Source organism: Neoarius graeffei, chromosome 25, assembly GCF_027579695.1.
Source record: "Neoarius graeffei isolate fNeoGra1 chromosome 25, fNeoGra1.pri, whole genome shotgun sequence".
NCBI lineage: Eukaryota > Metazoa > Chordata > Actinopteri > Siluriformes > Ariidae > Neoarius > Neoarius graeffei.
The window spans coordinates 4,954,577-4,971,968 of NC_083593.1; the positions used below are offsets into that span (position 1 = coordinate 4,954,577).

General features: G+C 40.5%; 1 long non-coding RNA gene across 1 annotated transcript; it reads right to left on the reverse strand.

Annotated features, from left to right (window-relative positions):
* Positions 1-4,077: 4,077 nt before the first annotated feature.
* Positions 4,078-8,764, reverse strand: LOC132873601 (uncharacterized). The gene is made up of 4 exons (XR_009651578.1): positions 8,401-8,764; positions 7,176-7,237; positions 4,389-4,761; positions 4,078-4,255 (listed from the first exon to the last, which is right to left on the reverse strand). It is a non-coding gene; the product is annotated as an uncharacterized LOC132873601 (long non-coding RNA).
* Positions 8,765-17,392: the final 8,628 nt, after the last annotated feature.

Sequence of the window (17,392 nt, forward strand, 5' to 3'; positions counted from 1 at the left end):
AACAAAGATCACTCCAAGAGCAAGACGTATAATAGTCAGTGAGGTCACAAAGGACCCCAGGGTAACTTCTAAGTAACTGAAGGCCTCTCTTGCATTGGCTAATGTTAATGTTCATGAGTCCACCATCAGGAGAACACTGAACAACAATGGTGTGCATGACAGGGTTGCAAGGAGAAAGCCACTGCTCTCCAAAGAGAACATTGCTGCTCATCTGCAGTTTGCTAAAGATCATGTGGACAAGCCAGAAGGCTATTGGAAAAATGTTTTGTAGACGGATGAGACCAGAATAGAACTTTTTGGTTTAAATGGGAAGCGTTACATTTGGAGAAAGGAAAACACTGCATTCCAGCATAAGACCCTTATCCCATCTGTGAAACATGGTGGTGGTAGTATCATGGTTTGGGCCTGTTTTGCTGCATCTGGGCCAGGACAGCTTGCCATCACTGATGGAACAATGAATTCTGAATTATACCAGTGAATTCTAAAGGAAAATGTCAGGACATCTGTCCATGAACTGAATCTCAAGAGAAGGTGGGTCATGCAGCAAGACAACGACCCTAAGCACACAAGTCGTTCTACCAAAGAATGGTTAAAGAAGAATAAAGTTCATGTTTTGGAATGGCCAAGTCAAAGTCCTGACCTTCATCCAATCGAAATGTTGTGGAAGGACCTGAAGCGAGCAGTTCATGTGAGGAAACCCACCAACATCCCAGAGTTGAAGCTGTTCTGTACGGAGGAACGGGCTAAAATTCTTCCAAGCCGGTGTGCAGGACTGATCAACAGTTACCGCAAACGTTTAGTTGCAGTTATTGCTGCACAAGGGGGTCACACCAGATACTGAAAGCAAAGGTTCACATACTTTTGCAACTCACTGATATGTAATATTGGATCATTTTCCTCAATAAATAAATGACCAAGTATAATATTTTTGTCTCATTTCTTTAACTGGGTTCTCTTTATCTACTTTTAGAACTTGTGTGAAAATCTGATGATGTTTTAGGTCATATTTCTACAGAAATATAGAAAATTCTAAAGAGTTCACAAACTTTCAAGCACCACTGTATTGCCCTTAGCCTCCGTTAAAAGTGTGATATAATACGTTGCTTTAGCTGTGCGCAATTCTTTAGTGACTCTATTACGGAGTCCTTTATATTGTGCGAGGGCAGTATTTATCCAGCTCTTTAAACACACCTTAAGTGCAAGATCAGATGTGTAGATGGCAGTGAGCTCCTCTAATGATCTACAGCAGAACACACTGGTGTATGAGAGAGTGCATGTACATCCTGCTGTACCACAAAGTAACACACAGTTACTGTTATTACCCTGAAGTTGATTATTTTCCAATAACAGCATGTCCCCAAGTGTTTTATTCCACTCTTATACCACAGCAATTGACCAACAATTAAAAATTTTCCCAAAAGAACATATTGTACTTTTTATTCATTTACAGTTACAGTTAATGTCAGAGAAGCAAGTTAGTTCCTGTTCTCACTTACATTATAGCAGCTATAAAGAGTCATTCCCTCAGCAGACTTTCTTTTTTTCTCTCTCTTGAAGTTAAGAAAAAAAACTGCAGCTTGTTACCCATGTTACTGAGAAACCACAAAGACACAAACATAAACGCCTCTGTTCTGAAGATACTTTGCTTCTGTCCAACGCCACAGTGGATCTGAAATGAAGCCATCGAAAATGTGATGGAAGTCTACAGTTTCAGCTTTAATTCAGGAGCTTTAAATTAAAAAAAAAATCACCTTAACTATGTAAGAATTCCAGCCTTTTTTTTTTTTTACATCATCCCTTCATTTTTACAGGCATTGGACAAACTAACATAATTATAAATGTAAACATAAGTTTTCATACTTGGATGCAAATCCTTTGCCTGAAGTCTGAAACCCATGGACATCACCAAAAGCTGAGTTTCCTCTCTTGAGATGCTTTGCTGCGCTTTGCAGCCGCCTTCAGTTGCTGCTTGTTTGTGGGTCTTTCTGCCTTCAGTTTTGTTTTCAGTAAGTGAAAAGCATGCTCAATTGGGTTACTGACTCGACCACTGAAGATCATTCCATTCCATCCTATCAGTTTTACAGCATTTGACTGAATGTGAGCAGAAAGTATAGCTCTATATACTTCAGAATTCATCTTGCTACTTCTCTCAGCAGTCATTGGAAGCCGTACATGCCTATGGATCATGAGCACTTCCTTTCCTTCTCCATGTTCTTCTCTTCCTATCATTCTGGTTAATCTTTGTTTCATCTGTGCAAAGAAAATTGTTCCAGGACTGAACAGGCTTTCTAACAAAGTCTAATCTGGCCATTCTGTTCTTGAGTGTTACCAGTGGTTTGCATCTTGAGGTAAACCCTCTGTATTTACCTTTATGAAAGCGTCTCTTAATTGTAGACATTGAAAATGACAGGCCTACCTCCTCAAGAGTGTTCCTGATTTGGCTAGATGTTGTAAAGGGGTTTTTATTCACCAAGGAAAGAATTGTGATCATCCACTTTAGTTGTCCTCCATGGTCTTCCAAGCCTTTTGGGGTTGCTTAGCTCACCAGTGCATTCCTTCTTTTTAAGAATGTCCCAAATTGTTGATTTGGCCATTCCTAAATTTTCTAGAATCTCTCTGACCAGTCTCTTTTTTTTCAGCCTGTTGATGGCCTCCTTCACTTGCATCGACACCTCTTTTGACCGCATATTGAGAGTTCCCATGAACAGCTGCCAGATGCAAATTCAACACTTGGAATTTTATGTCTGTAATCTGTCATGAAATAAGGAGGCAACAGGATGGGTGGACGATGTAAAAAAAATGGTTCTAATTCCTAAAAAAATGGTTGATGCAATATTTTTGTTAAACCTCTTTGATTATAGCTGAAAGGAGTACAGTTGTAGTACACCACTTCAATCACATCTTGATGGCTTCATTTCAAAGCCAATGTGGTGGTGTACAGATGACAATTGATGAAAATTGGGTCACTGTCCAAATATTTATGGATCTGAGAGAGAGAGAGAGAGAGAGAGAGAGAGAGAGGTGCTGAATAAAGTAAAAGCAGGTCTTTCAGGACAGACTGAGACAGCACAAGCACTGTGTGAGAAAGAGGCTGAGGAGGAGGAGGAAGTGATGAAGGTCACAACGTACTTCTTGTAGTGCAGATGATCCACCTAACACTGCTGCACTGGACTTCATCACAGCCTGAGATATGGGTATGAACCATAAGGCTTTGTTCACAGTTATAGTATAACACTCACGCCATCTGCTGGTCAAACACTGACTTTCTCTCAACAGTGGCTGATGATGAAGAAGACCTGGGGCCTCATTTATAAAACTTTGCGCAGGATTTACGCCAGAAGATGGCGTGCGCACGAAACTCAGAATGTGCGTGCGCACAGAAATATTCTGATTTATAAAACCGTGCGCACGCACGTTCCACGCCAATTTCCCTTTATAAATCACAATCCACTCTAAGTTTGCGGCACCTGTGCGTACCTCAAGACACACCCACAATTGCCTATAAATATTCAGCGAAACGCCCTTAATGAATATTGATATCTGTTGGACAACATGCCCAAAACAGAAGGAAAGACAAAGAAGCGCAACTTCACCGACTGTGAAGATGAAGTGCTAGTAGATGAAGTGGAGCAGCGTCGAGCTGTTTTGTTTGGAGGCCATAATACGGGAGTTACAAATGCGAAAAAAACGTGTGAATGGCAGCATGTGGCCGATGCGGTCAATTCTGTAGCTTCACAAGGCCGTACTATGGCGGTAAAAAAAAAAAATGGTCCGACATAAAGGTGGACGCCAAGAAGAGGATCGCGGCACACCGCCAAAGAGTCCGTGCAACGGGCGGGGGGAAGGGGGAGCCGGAGCTCACCCCACTGGATCAAAAACTGGCTGGCATTATAGGGGAAACCCTCCTGAGTGGAGTTGTGCGTGAGGAAGAGGGTGACACCGATGCTGGGCCACATGAACCAGCCGAGGACTCGGGTATGTAATTTTTTTTTTGGTTGTGTATCAAGGAACCACCTCACATTGCACGTGTGCCCCCTTGTTTGAAATGGGTGTGAAATTAATTGAAATGAGTCTTCATCCAGAAAAAGTATTTTATTAACAAAAAAAAAATTCCCTCGCATTTGCTGGGTGTGCCAGTGAGGCCAGCAGTGTGTCGGCTGCGGCAGCGGAGGTCCCAAGGACGTCCACGGCCTCCGATGCATGTGCATCCATGCCGAAACCAGCCACCAGCGCCCGTGTCCTAACAGATGCAGTGCTGCAGGTGCAGCGGGAACATGTGGATGCCGTCCGCGAGGTCGCCCGGGAGTTAAAAGAAATAAAAAATGAGTTGTCTGCATTAAATGCCAGCATTAAAGAATGTCTTAAAAAGTAATCATTTGTTTCCATACCTAATTATTTATAAGCGGCGCATCACCTCCTCGCGCTGGCGCACGGCTCCTGCGTTTGGGTGGAATGCCTGGGGATAGGGATCGGGATCGAGATCAAGGTTGACCTCTTCAGCTTGCAAAGGCACGTTTTGTAGCTGTGCCGCATTGTGCAGCACAGTACAGGCCCTAACAATCCTACAGACCTTTTCGGGTCTGTAACATGGCGCTCCCCCCGTGGCATCCAGACAACGCCATCTGCCCTTCAGGAGCCCGATGGTGCGCTCCACAACAGCGCGCGCCTGGCTGTGGCGCAGGTTGTAAGTGGTCTCCTCAGGCGTTTGGGGGTTCATAAATGGCGTGAGCAGCCACCGTTTCAGCGGATACCCACTGTCACCTACAACATAACTGAATGAGTAAAGGGTTGAATATTTAGAAATGGTCTAAGAATGGTTACAAATACTTTCAGGATTTACGCATTAATCACCCGCACCCAGACAAGTGCACAAAATTAAGGATTATAAATGTTAAGTCAGTCACGTCTTTGATGCGCGATGTTATGTTTGTGTTAAACTTCGAGTATTGAACCAATTTCGCGTCGTTCTCCCCGTTTCCTCCTGAGGTCGCATTTTCCGCGTTTCCCTTTTTTTGTGTGCGTACGCATGGGTCAGAGCTTGCGTGGAGGTGCGCACATTTTACCGTCAAGTTCACTTTTTATAAATACCGAAGCTTGCGTAGAATGTGGCGTACGCATTCTTTTGTGCGTACGCATCGTTTATAAATGAGGCCCCTGGTCATTGAGGAAGAGGAGAAGTGTAAAGAACCATCAGATGCTGAGCAGTGCACTGAATCATACAGGGAAGAAATTCTAGAAGAACAAGAGACACAATGTCCTGATCGAGCCCAGAGAGGTACAAAATAAACACTGGAGAACCCTGAGGCACAGAGAACCATGACTGGAGCCAAAGTAATTCCCGAGTACATGTTGATCATCCAGTAATGATGCTCTGTTCTTCTACACCTCTATCACACTCTGTCTGTCTGTTCATCTGTCCGTCTGTCTGTCTCTTCATCACTTCCTGTCCATGTGGAGTCTGATTTCCTACACCAGTCTCTGGGACTCCAGCTCTGTCCCACTGCATCACATCCTGTTATCAGTCTACACATTTCTCATTGCATTTCCCATCCTGTTTTGCACAACAAATGATGAAGGAACCTCATCTCATCTCATTATCTCTAGCCGCTTCATCCTTCTACAGGGTCACAGGCAAGCTGGAGCCTATCCCAGCTGACTACGGGCGAAAGGCGGGGTACACCCTGGACAAGTCGCCAGGTCATCACAGGGCTGACACATAGACACAGACAACCATTCACACTCACACCTACGGTCAATTTAGAGTCACCAGTTAACCTAACCTGCATGTCTTTGGACTGTGGGGGAAACCGGAGCACCCGGAGGAAACCCACGCGGACACGGGGAGAACATGCAAACTCCGCACAGAAAGGCCCTCGCCGGCCACGGGGCTCGAACCCAGGACCTTCTTGCTGTGAGGCGACAGCACTACCCACTGCACCACCGTGCCGCCCATGAAGGAACCTGTTAATGTTTTATATGAGTCAGGACTCCAGAAAAAAGGCTAATCTGCAGTATAGGTACACAAAGGTAAACTGAATAAAAGCACGAGAATAGTAGTCATAGAGTTTCCTTACTGAACCTTAATATCCATTCATTATCATTATCTGTATTGCTTATCCGTCAGGGTTGTAGGGGAAACTGGAGAAAATCCCAATTCCTGGTTCAAGCATGGCACAGACATTCCATACTCCAATGCGTATGATGGATTTGGGTCCTAAAAGACTCTGTCATACCCCAGCCTCGTGTTAAACAGCTTTAGTTAGGAGTAGTCATATTGCCGTTTGTTTGGCTGAGGTCTGCAGTTGGATTCATAAGAATTAAAAAGTCACTGCAGTTCAGGGACGCAGGAACTAGGGGTGCTGAGGGTGCTGCAGCACCCCCCTCCTGGACAACAGACGCAACTACAACATTGGCGTTGTAAATTCAGGCATACGTTTTTCTTTTATTCTAAAATAAAAAAATGAAAAAACATTTTTTTTCTAATTTTTACATGCTTATAAGTAGTTTTAAATGTAATTTAAAAATTTGGTTTGAGGTGAGTGATAAACGTTTAGACCTCAACCAGACCGGAAAGAACAGTGGCGTAGAACAGTGCACTGGTGGCGGGAGAGTTCGTTTAGCTAGTGGTGTGTGTCAATGTAGCAGCAATGAGCCAGAAAAGGATTTCTGATTTCTTTAAAGATGGAGGGGGCTGCCTCCGCTGCGTGTGTGAGAGCGGGAGAACACGAACGCGAGTGAGGACTATGAACGATGTCAAAATGCGGCCGTAAATAATTTAATAGGCCCTCTCTTCTTTTAGTATGGTTAATCTTATTAAGGTTATGGTTATCTTGTTTTTGTCACCTAAAAATGTACGCCTACGAGTACGACCTATCATAGTTTGGATGTTTGATACCATGGACAGCTACGCGGCGCGCTCTGGCTGAGAACGCACTTTGTATTTTTCATTTTTTGTCTAAAAAAATAAATGCACTTATTATTGAATACATGTGAGTGTCTCAGTAAATGTAAAGATTATAGCTCTGGCCTGGCTTTTAGTAGCCTACTGTAAGAAATAATACTGAGAATATAGCCTTTGGGCTATATTTGGTGCATCATCCGATGACATAGCCTACAGCACCCTGCACTTCAGATGAGTTCCTGGGTCCCTGCTGCAGTTTCCGTAACTAAGCCACCTATCAGCTGTAAGATCTCTGTCCTTCTTTTTCTTCTTACCACTCTTCGATGACGTCTTCTTCTGTGTGTAAAGTAAAATAAACACATTTAACCAGTGGCGATTCTAGGGTCTAGTGGGGCCCCAATCAGAAATTCATTGGGGGGCCCCACCACCACCACCACCACACACGCGCACACACAACAGAATTTCACTAGGACAAACTCTGGACCTTTGTAATTTTAATAAATAACCAACAAATTGTAGCAAGTATAGTTTTGTTTTATTTCACAAGTTAGAAATATTACATAAACAAACATGAACATTGTGAAGTTTCTGTTTATTTTAACAGAGAGTGCAATATTAAATATAATTATATTAAATGTATTATTTCAATATTATATTAAAACAAACAAACAAACAAACAAACGAAAAGCCTTTAAACTTTTAGCTTTTAACCTTTGTGTAAGGCAGCGGTTCTCAACCTTTTTTTTTTTTTTTTTAAACAAACGCCCCCTGAGCCTCACCATAAGCCTCCCAACACCCCCTTGACCGCTGCTAATGCTCTGCTTAGTACTAAAAAATAAAATGGACCAGTGACCCCCAATGGTAATAAGCACCACCCCCAATCAACTTTATCTTTCTCAATGCTACCCTAGGTCATCCATTACATGGGTTTAATATTTCCACATTTTTTTTAACAAGTCCTCAAAAACACAGTTCATTGTTTATGTAGACTAAACCAATTGTACAGTTAAGTTTACACAAATGATTTGACGTTGCAAAATCTGCACAGGTTGATTTATGAACAGATGCACAGCTTGAAATGCAGTTGCAGCTGTAAATAAATAAATACAGACTAGGCCTCAGTGTCACAGATTGGCTGATGACAGCTTTCACCTTTCCAAACAACTACTGTGTCTAATATATGCCACATTTAAAAACAATAATTAGGGCCTACATTTTCTGGTTCGAAGATATTATTGGTTCTAAATGGCAATCGTAAAGCCACAACATTCTATGTGTAATCCTGTATTACCTTAACAGGCTTTTTATTAAAAGTAGGGACTAGGCTACTTAATAACATAGCAATAGCTTTTGACGTTAAAAAACAAAACAACATAAATAAAGTATGGTCATGCTAGCGCGAGTGAAACAAGACTAGCACCATTTGCACTACATCATTCATTATCAACGGTAGGGAAAAATACTATTGTCTCTGTTCATTATTATTGCTACTGACTTACCACCATCTTGCTTTCTTCTCCCCTCGTCTTCTTTTTTCTTCTTTCTTTTTTCACTCCTGGATGGATAGTTTCTCTTCATAATAATTTAGCCATGGAGGTCTACCAACACGCAATATGTGCACATTAATAGCCTACAGGGTTTCCGATTTGTGCAAACATGTGGTTGCACGCGCAGGAAGGGATCCCTCTGCAGACTGCAAGCGCTGATTGCTTGAAGACTTTTGTCACTCAAAAATGTGGTCACACAATTGGCTGCTTAGCATTTTGTTCCTCCCAACAGCTTATTGTAAACGGGAAACCCGTGAGAGTCAGACTCAGCGAATGACTTTTCAAAACGCAAATTTCGATTCTTCTTCACTCTCGACTCGCAAATTTGTCTATCAACTGCTGTGCAAATTTCGACTCTCTGTCGCCACCTGGTGGGGGCCCCAAGCAGCTGATTGGCTTGCCTGGTGAGAAAAATCGCCTCTGCATTTAACAAGCATTAATTTCTGCAGAAAGAGCTGTATAGAATGATCAGGACTTTTCCTGCAGGTTTGGCCTTTCTGGATTGACTGCCTTCCACGGCTAACTTCCAATTAGTGAGCTCCTGCCTCATTAATTCATCCACCTGAACACACGAGCATAAAGACGTGTTAGGAAGTTTTTTATTCAGGGTCTGGCTTAAGAGTTGGGTCTTAAAATATGGGTATTACAGCTATATTAGAAAGAAATATGTTTGAATTTGATCTCAAGTCTTATTTCGGGGGAAGCCATGGCCTAAAGGTTAGAGAAGCAGCTCTGGGTCCAAAAGATCACTGGTTCAATTCCTTGGACCAGCAGGACTGGCTGAAGTGACCTTGAGCAAGGCACCTAACCCCCAACAGCTCTGGCAATAGTGGTGGAGTACCTTGTGTCTGATTAGCCAAAGAAAAACTGATGATGTAATTATCAGTTCAGGTGGTGCCCAACCAAGACTAACTTATTTCTGCCTCGATCTCTTTCCCCTTCTCTTTAATGAGCTCAACTCATGTCTTTGGCTTAAGAGCTTGGACTCGTCATAGTTTTTCCAGACCTCTGTGTGTGTGAGCAAACAGAAAGCCTATACACTGTACATACTACTACTGCTACTACTATACCAGTCTTTCTCAAATTAGTTCAATCAATCCAAGAAAAAACAACATCGATCAGATTTACTATTTGTGATCATTCCAGTTAAGCTAAGTGGTTTCTTTGAACACCACTGAGAAATGAAGAAGTTATTTTGCACCGAGACATATCGAGACCTGAAATCCTGATCTGTAAGTCACGTGGGGTAATGCCGAAAAAACATTAAACATTTTCTTGTGTTGAACATTGTATTAAGAGTTTAGTGGAATGTGGGTACTAAATCACAGTGTTTGCACAAGATTTGGATGCGCTGTGTAGCCAGAAGTATGTGCAACCCTGATAATCACACCCTTATGTGTTTCTTCCCCAAACTGTTACCACAAAATTGCAAGCACACAATTGTCTAGAATGTTTTCGTATGCTGTAGCATTACAACCACGCCCCAAAATACAACCCCGATTCCAAAAAAGTTGGGACAAAGTACAAATTGTAAATAAAAACGGAATGCAATGATGTGGAAGTTTCAAAATTCCATATTTTATTCAGAATAGAACAAAGATGACATATCAAATGTTTAAACTGAGAAAATGTATTATTTAAAGAGAAAAATTAGGTGATTTTAAATTTCATGACAACACCACATCTCAAAAAAGTTGGGACAAGGCCATGTTTCCCACTGTGAGACATCCCCTTTTCTCTTTACAACAGTCTGTAAACGTCTGGGGACTGAGGAAACAAGTTGCTCAAGTTTAGGGATAGGAATGTTAACCCATTCTTGTCTAATGTAGGCACGGGCGCAGATAGAGGGGGGGACGGGGGGGATTCGTCCCACCCAGATTTAAATTCACCTCATTCGGTCCCCCCCACGTATAGGGAGGAAAAAACATCTATGCTGTCTTTCTTTGCATAAGGCAAACCTCACGGAAAAATCAAAAGACTAATTACCATTCGGTTTATTGAGGTGCACAGCAGTACATACATAGTTGCAACTGCGCAGACTGCACAGGTTGCGAGCTCGAGCTTGGTTGCTATGGTTACCCACAAGTTTGACAGGCATATCGGGGACAGCTCCTCCTAGTTCAGGACCCCAACACGGCATGATGAAGGGTGCCAAAAGGCAGAAAACGATTGCATCGTTTTTTCAAAAAAAAAAAAAGACTGTAAGTAAACTGTGCCTTACTTTATCATATCACCTTGCAATTTTTTGATAGTCTGTTCAAAGTAATGTCGTAGTGAAAGTAAAATCGTATGGAGTAGAGATGCCTTTCTGGTAGCCTCCTTCTTTCGGTGGTAGCCTGTAGATACAGTGCTCAGAAGGCAGTTTTAATGTTTAATCTGGCGTTCCCTGCCATAATTTCAGCGAGCATATTGTTTCATAAGGAAACTTTGCAAAGAGTTGTTGACTGACTGCCGCTCACGCAACACACAGGCATAGTTAGAAAGTCAGGATGCACTGGTTTACACTTTACACACACACATGTAGCCCAGCCTCTCGCTATGTTTAACAGTTGGAACTTAGTGGTTTTAAAACTAGTTTTGCAGTTTTGCAATTTCTGTGCATGATGATAATATGTAAACTTTGGATTTCCATAGGCTATGTTAAAATGTTATCATTGTCCTGGCCTGCAGGTAGTTCCTGGTGATGGCAGTGAGGGAGGTGAAATAACATGTATACACACTACCGTTCAAAAGTTTGGGGTCACCCAGACAATTTTGTGTTTTCCATGAAAAGTCACACTTTTATTTACCACCATAAGTTGTAAAATGAATAGAAAATATAGTCAAGACATTTTTCTGGCCATTTTGAGCATTTAATCGACCCCACAAATGTGATGCTCCAGAAACTCAATCTGCTCAAAGGAAGGTCAGTTTTATAGCTTCTCTAAAGGGCTAAACTGTTTTCAGCTGTGCTAACATGATTGTACAAGGGTTTTCTAATCATCCATTAGCCTTCTGAGGCAATGAGCAAACACATTGTACCATTAGAACACTGGAGTGAGAGTTGCTGGAAATGGGCCTCTATACACCTATGGAGATATTGCACCAAAAACCAGACATTTGCAGCTAGAATAGTCATTTACCACATTAGCAATGTATAGAGTATATTTCTGATTAGTTTAAAGTGATCTTCATTGAAAAGAACAGTGCTTTTCTTTCAAAAATAAGGACATTTCAAAGTGACCCCAAACTTTTGAACAGTAGTGTGTGTGTATATATATATATATATATATATATATATATATATATATATATATATATATATATATATATACACACACGCACACATACACGTACATATATACACAAAATGGAATCATTTGCTGACAGCTCAGTCCCCCCCCAGTTCAAAAATCCTATCTGCGCCCCTGAATGTAGGATTCTAGTTGCTCAACTGTCTTAGGTCTTTTTTGTCATATCTTCCGTTTTATGATGCGCCAAATGTTTTCTATGGGTGAAAGATCTGGACTGCAGGCTGGCCAGTTCAGTACCCGGACCCTTCTTCTACGCAGCCATGATACTGTAATTGATGCAGTATGTGGTTTGGCATTGTCATGTTGGAAAATGCAAGGTCTTCCCTGAAAGAGACGTCGTCTGGATGGGAGCATATGTTGCTCTAGAACCTGGATATACCTTTCAGCATTGATGGTGTCTTTCCAGATGTGTAAGCTTCCTGTGCCACACGCACTAATGCAACCCCATACCATCAGAGATGCAGGCTTCTGAACTGAGCGCTGATAACAACTTGCAAGCATCACCAAGCTGTGAGCAGCATCAGGGCTTGGAGTATTTTGGTTGCCAATTTTGCTTACTGTGTTTTGTTCAAAATACAGTGCTGTGGGGGCATTGTGGCTCAGGTGGATAAGGTGCCATACCATAAATCCAGGGACCCCAGTTCGATTCTGGCCCGAGGTCATTTCCTGATCCCTCCCTGTCTCTCTCTCCTGCTCATTTCCTGTCTCTACACTGTCCTATCCAATAAAGGTGCAAAAAGCCCCAAAAAAAATCTAAAAAAAAAAAAAAGGATTTCATTATTAACACCAGCACTGATATACAGGTATATCGTTTAGTTTACAGCTCAAAAATGTGTTTAAGTGTGCAGAACCTCTTTAACTGTCCTGTCTGGTGCCGCTCCTCCTGGGCAGTGTGATTTCTGCCCCCAGGGGCCTCTGAGCACTTGTTGCAGCTCCCATTTTGACCACTAGGTGAGCATGCTGTTCTGTGATGATGCATCTGGAAACGAAGGCAAGCCCATTCAATGGAGCATCTTTGGAATGCAATTTAAGTCAATATTAAACAAACAAACAAACAAACTTCTGAAATAAATTAATATGCTTATGAAATAAATCCTGGGGTTATCTCACAGATTCAGACCAAAGCAACAGCATCAGAATAGCAGTGATATTTATTGAAGTATATAATATATTTATATTCATTTGTATATTTATATATTTACTGTCTCATTTACTCATTTCAGGATTTATTTAATCGGTTAATAGTGACAACTAAGTATTAAAAATTAATGTGGGATGTTGAAGTATACTGCTCTGTGTCGTGAATCAAACAATTCAGTCTCGCAGGGATTCATGATGAATCAGAAGGATTCGATTCACTTGAACAAAATACTTCAAATGAATCGAATCTGGAATGTAAGTGGTAATACCATCGTTAGCTCCTCAACATCAAATATCTTGCAGTCTAAAATCAGATTTGGTGATTTATCTAACATAATCTAACTCTAAAGAACCCTAATATAAAGATGTTGTTATTCCCTTTTTAAAAACAACAGATGAATATAGTTTCCACAATCTATATTATGAACCACCTATTAAGCCATATTAAAAGTTATAGATGAGGAGATGAAAGAACAGTTTTTGTCTGTATTTAGCTGTGTTTCTTTTATATACTTCTTACTGTACCACCATTTTAAGTCTAAGTGCTTTCCCAGATTGAAATATACTTGATATGATTTTTCCCTGCATGTCTATTGTTTCATATTTTCTGTGATTGTTAACATGAGGATGCATAACAGGAAATGATGTCAGCATCCTCTTTGGAACTTAATTTTAGTCTCCTATTTTGTCAGTAACTAAACAAATACAGTATAAATGTGGATACTTGAAATGCATGTATGTTTTATTCGTGAGATTTTAAACTTAGAAGAAATTGTAAGAATAAAAAGAAAGCTTTTAATAGAGAATACCTAATTGTACTGTAATTATGGTTTAGGTTGGTTTATCATGATAAAAATCAGGGACAGGACATGTTTTTCAGAGATTTCTCAGAATTTTGTCTGCCCTTCATTTTCCCAGTCAAAAGGTGATATTTTGTATTTTTAAAAATCTTTTTTTAAAAGCTGCATTAGATAAAAATTAAATTTGAAGTTGAGATTTCTTTATTTAAATTCAGATGTTTGTATTTGTGTGATGCATTAGCTAACTGGCTGATGCATCACACAAATACAGTGCTCAGTGTATATGAGTACACCCCTTTTGAAAAGTAACATTTTAAACAATATCTCAATAAACACAAACAATTTCCAAAATGTTGAAAAGACAAAGTTTAATATAACATCTGTTTAACTTATAACGAGAAAGTAAGGTTAATAATATAAACTTAGATTACACATTCTTCAGTTTTACTCAAATTAGGGTGGGGCAAAAATGAGTACACCCCACAACAAAAACTACTACATCTAGTACTTTGAATGGCCTCCATGATTTTTAATGACAGCACCAAGTCTTCTAGGCATGGAATGAACAAGTTGGCGACATTTTGCAACATCAATCTTTTTCCATTCTTCAACAATTTCGACCTCTTTTAGTGACTGGATGCTGGATGGAGAGTGATGATCAACTTGTCTCTTTAGAATTCCCCAAAGAAAATAATTTCTTTACACCACAAAAGTGAAGGCTACAAGAAGATCAGCAAAGCTTTACTTATCAGTCAGAATACTGTAGCAAAAGTGGTACAAAAATTTAAGAAGGATGGAACTGCAACCATCTCACAGAGATGTCCAGGTCGTCCACGGAAATTAACACCTCGACAGGAGCGTCTTCTGATGAGAAGGGTTGAAGAAAATCGGCATGCAAGTTCACTGCAGTTATCTAAAGAAGTAGAAAGCCAAACTGGGGTGACTATTTCCCGTGACACAATACGGCATACACTGCAGAGGAATGGCATGCATGGATGCCGTCCACAAAAGAAGCCTCTCCTAAAGCCCAGGAACAAAAAAGCCCGCCTAGAGTTTGCCAGGGCCCATGCTGACAAAGATGAGGACTACTGGGACTCTATACTCTGGAGTGATGAGACCAAGATAAATGTTTTTGGAACTGATGGCTTCAAAACTGTATGGCGTTGCAAAGGTGAGGAATACAAAGAAAAATGCATGGTGCCTACAGTGAAACATGGTGGTGGCAGTGTCCTTATATTTGGGGCTGCATGAGTGCTGCTGGTGTCGGGGAGCTGCATTTCATTGATGGCATCATGAATTCACAGACGTATTGCTCTATACTGAAAGAGAAGATGCTACCATCGCTCCGTGCCCTTGGTCGTCGTGCACTTTTACGACATGACAATGATCCTAAACGCACATCTAAGGCCACTGTTGGATTTCTGAAGAAGAACAGAGTGAAAGTGATTCAGTGGCCAAGTATGTCTCCTGATCTGAACCCAGTCGAACACCTATGGGGAATTCTAAAGAGACAAGTTGAGCATCACTCTCCATCCAGCATCCAGTCACTAAAATAGGTCATTGTTGAAGAATGGAAAAAGATTGATGTTGCAAAATGTCTCCAACTTGTTCATTCCATGCCTAGAAGACTTGGTGCTGTCATTAAAAATCATGGGGGCCATACAAAGTACTAGATGTAGTAGTTTTTGTTGTGGGGTGTACTCATTTTTGCACCACCCTAATTTGAGTAAAACTGAAAAATGTGTCATCTAAGTTTATATTATTAACCTTACTTTCTCGTTATAAGTTAAACAGATGTTATATTAAACTTTGTCTTTTCAACATTTTGGAAATTGTTTGTGTTCATTGAGATATTGTTGAAAATGTTACTTTTCAAAAGGGGTGTACTCATTTACGCTGAGCACTGTGTGTGTGTGTGTGTGTGTGTGTGTGTGTGTGTGTGTGTATATATATATATATATATATATATATATATATATATATATATATATATATATATATATATATATAAAATTAAAAAAATTTTTTACTTGTGTGGCTAGATATGTCCTCTTCTGCTTCTATCCACTGTGCTGCTGCAAACAGGACATTTCCCCATTGTGGGATAATAAAGGTCATCTTATCTTATCTTATCTTATCTTATCTTATCTTATCTTATCTTATCTTATCTTATCTTATCTTATCACACCAGTTTGTGTTTTATGTGCAGTAAAGATGTAGACATAAATCAAATGAAAGCATTTCACTGGTGCAAATTTTATTGGAAAAAAATTGGAAAACAATTTCATAGCTAGGCCGATCAACAAATTCAGTCAATCACAGGTTTTCTCGTGCAGAGGAGCATTTTCAGTGCGGACTGCAACCAGGCCAGACACGAGGGTGCATCTGAGGGTCAACAGTAATGTACTCTGTGTGCACTTTGTGAAATGTTTGTAAAATCCTTCAGGTATAAAGGGATATTTCACGAACCCAGATCATCTTTCATATAATGTTTGTCAGCAAGGCTGTTCAGGCATGTACAAGAAAAGCTAAAACCCTGAGAGAATGCTGTTTAAGGATGTACCTCGGAGATCATACTTAATACAATATTAGCATGTGATTGTGCTGCCTGCTTTTGACACTCTTAATCTGAAGAAAAATAAGCCTTCCTGTTTTGACAATCATGTAACTCTGTATAAATAAAGACAAAGTGTAGATGCAGGAAAAGGCAATAAAACAGATGACATTATGTGTTACAATACTGTTTTTAGCACACCCTTAACAACTTCCCCTTGAAGGAATCCCCTTTTGAGAGATGAGAGCCATTTTGAGAGCTGCTCCACTTCTTAATTAGGTCAAGTGAAGTTTTATAGCCATTGAAGGCCTGAGTGAGACCCACAGGTAAGCAAAACCTACCCCAAAATCACTGTAGTCTCATGCACTTTCCTTTGCAACAGAACAAATATGGTGGATGAAACTGTTTATAAATGTAAAGCAGAACAATAACATGTATATATTCTGCTAGTTAGGTAGCAAGCTAGGCAATGAGCACGCTAGCTCTTGAAAAAGTTTTTTTTTAAGGTAAAGTGGTGCTTGAAAGTTTGTGAACCTTTTAGAATTTTCCATATTTCTGCATAAATATGACCTAAAACATCATCAGATTTTCACACAAGTCCTAAAAGTAGATAAAGAGAACCCAGTTAAACAAATGAGACAAAAATATTATACTTGATCATTTATTTTTTGAGGAAAATGATCCAATATTACATATCTATGAGTGGCAAAAGGATGTGAACCTCTAGGATTAGCAGTTAATTTGGAGGTGAAATTACAGTCAGGTGTTTTCAATCAATGGGGTGACAATCAGGTGTGAGTGGGCACCCTGTTTTATTTAAAGAACAGGGATCTATCAAAGTCTGATCTTCGCAACACGTTTGTGGAAGTGTATCATGGCACAAACAAAGGAGATTTCTGAGGACCTCAGAAAAAGCGTTGTTGATGCTCATCAGGCTGGAAAAGGTTACAAAACCATCTCTAAAGAGTTTGAACTCCACCAATCCACAGTCAGACAGATTGTGTACAAATGGAGGAAATTCAAGACCATTGTTACCCTCCCCAGGAGTGGTCCACCAACAAAGATCACTCCAAGAACAAGGCGTGTAATAGTCGGCGAGGTCACAAAGGACCCCAGGGTAACTTCTAAGCAACTGAAGGCCTCTCTCACATTGGCTA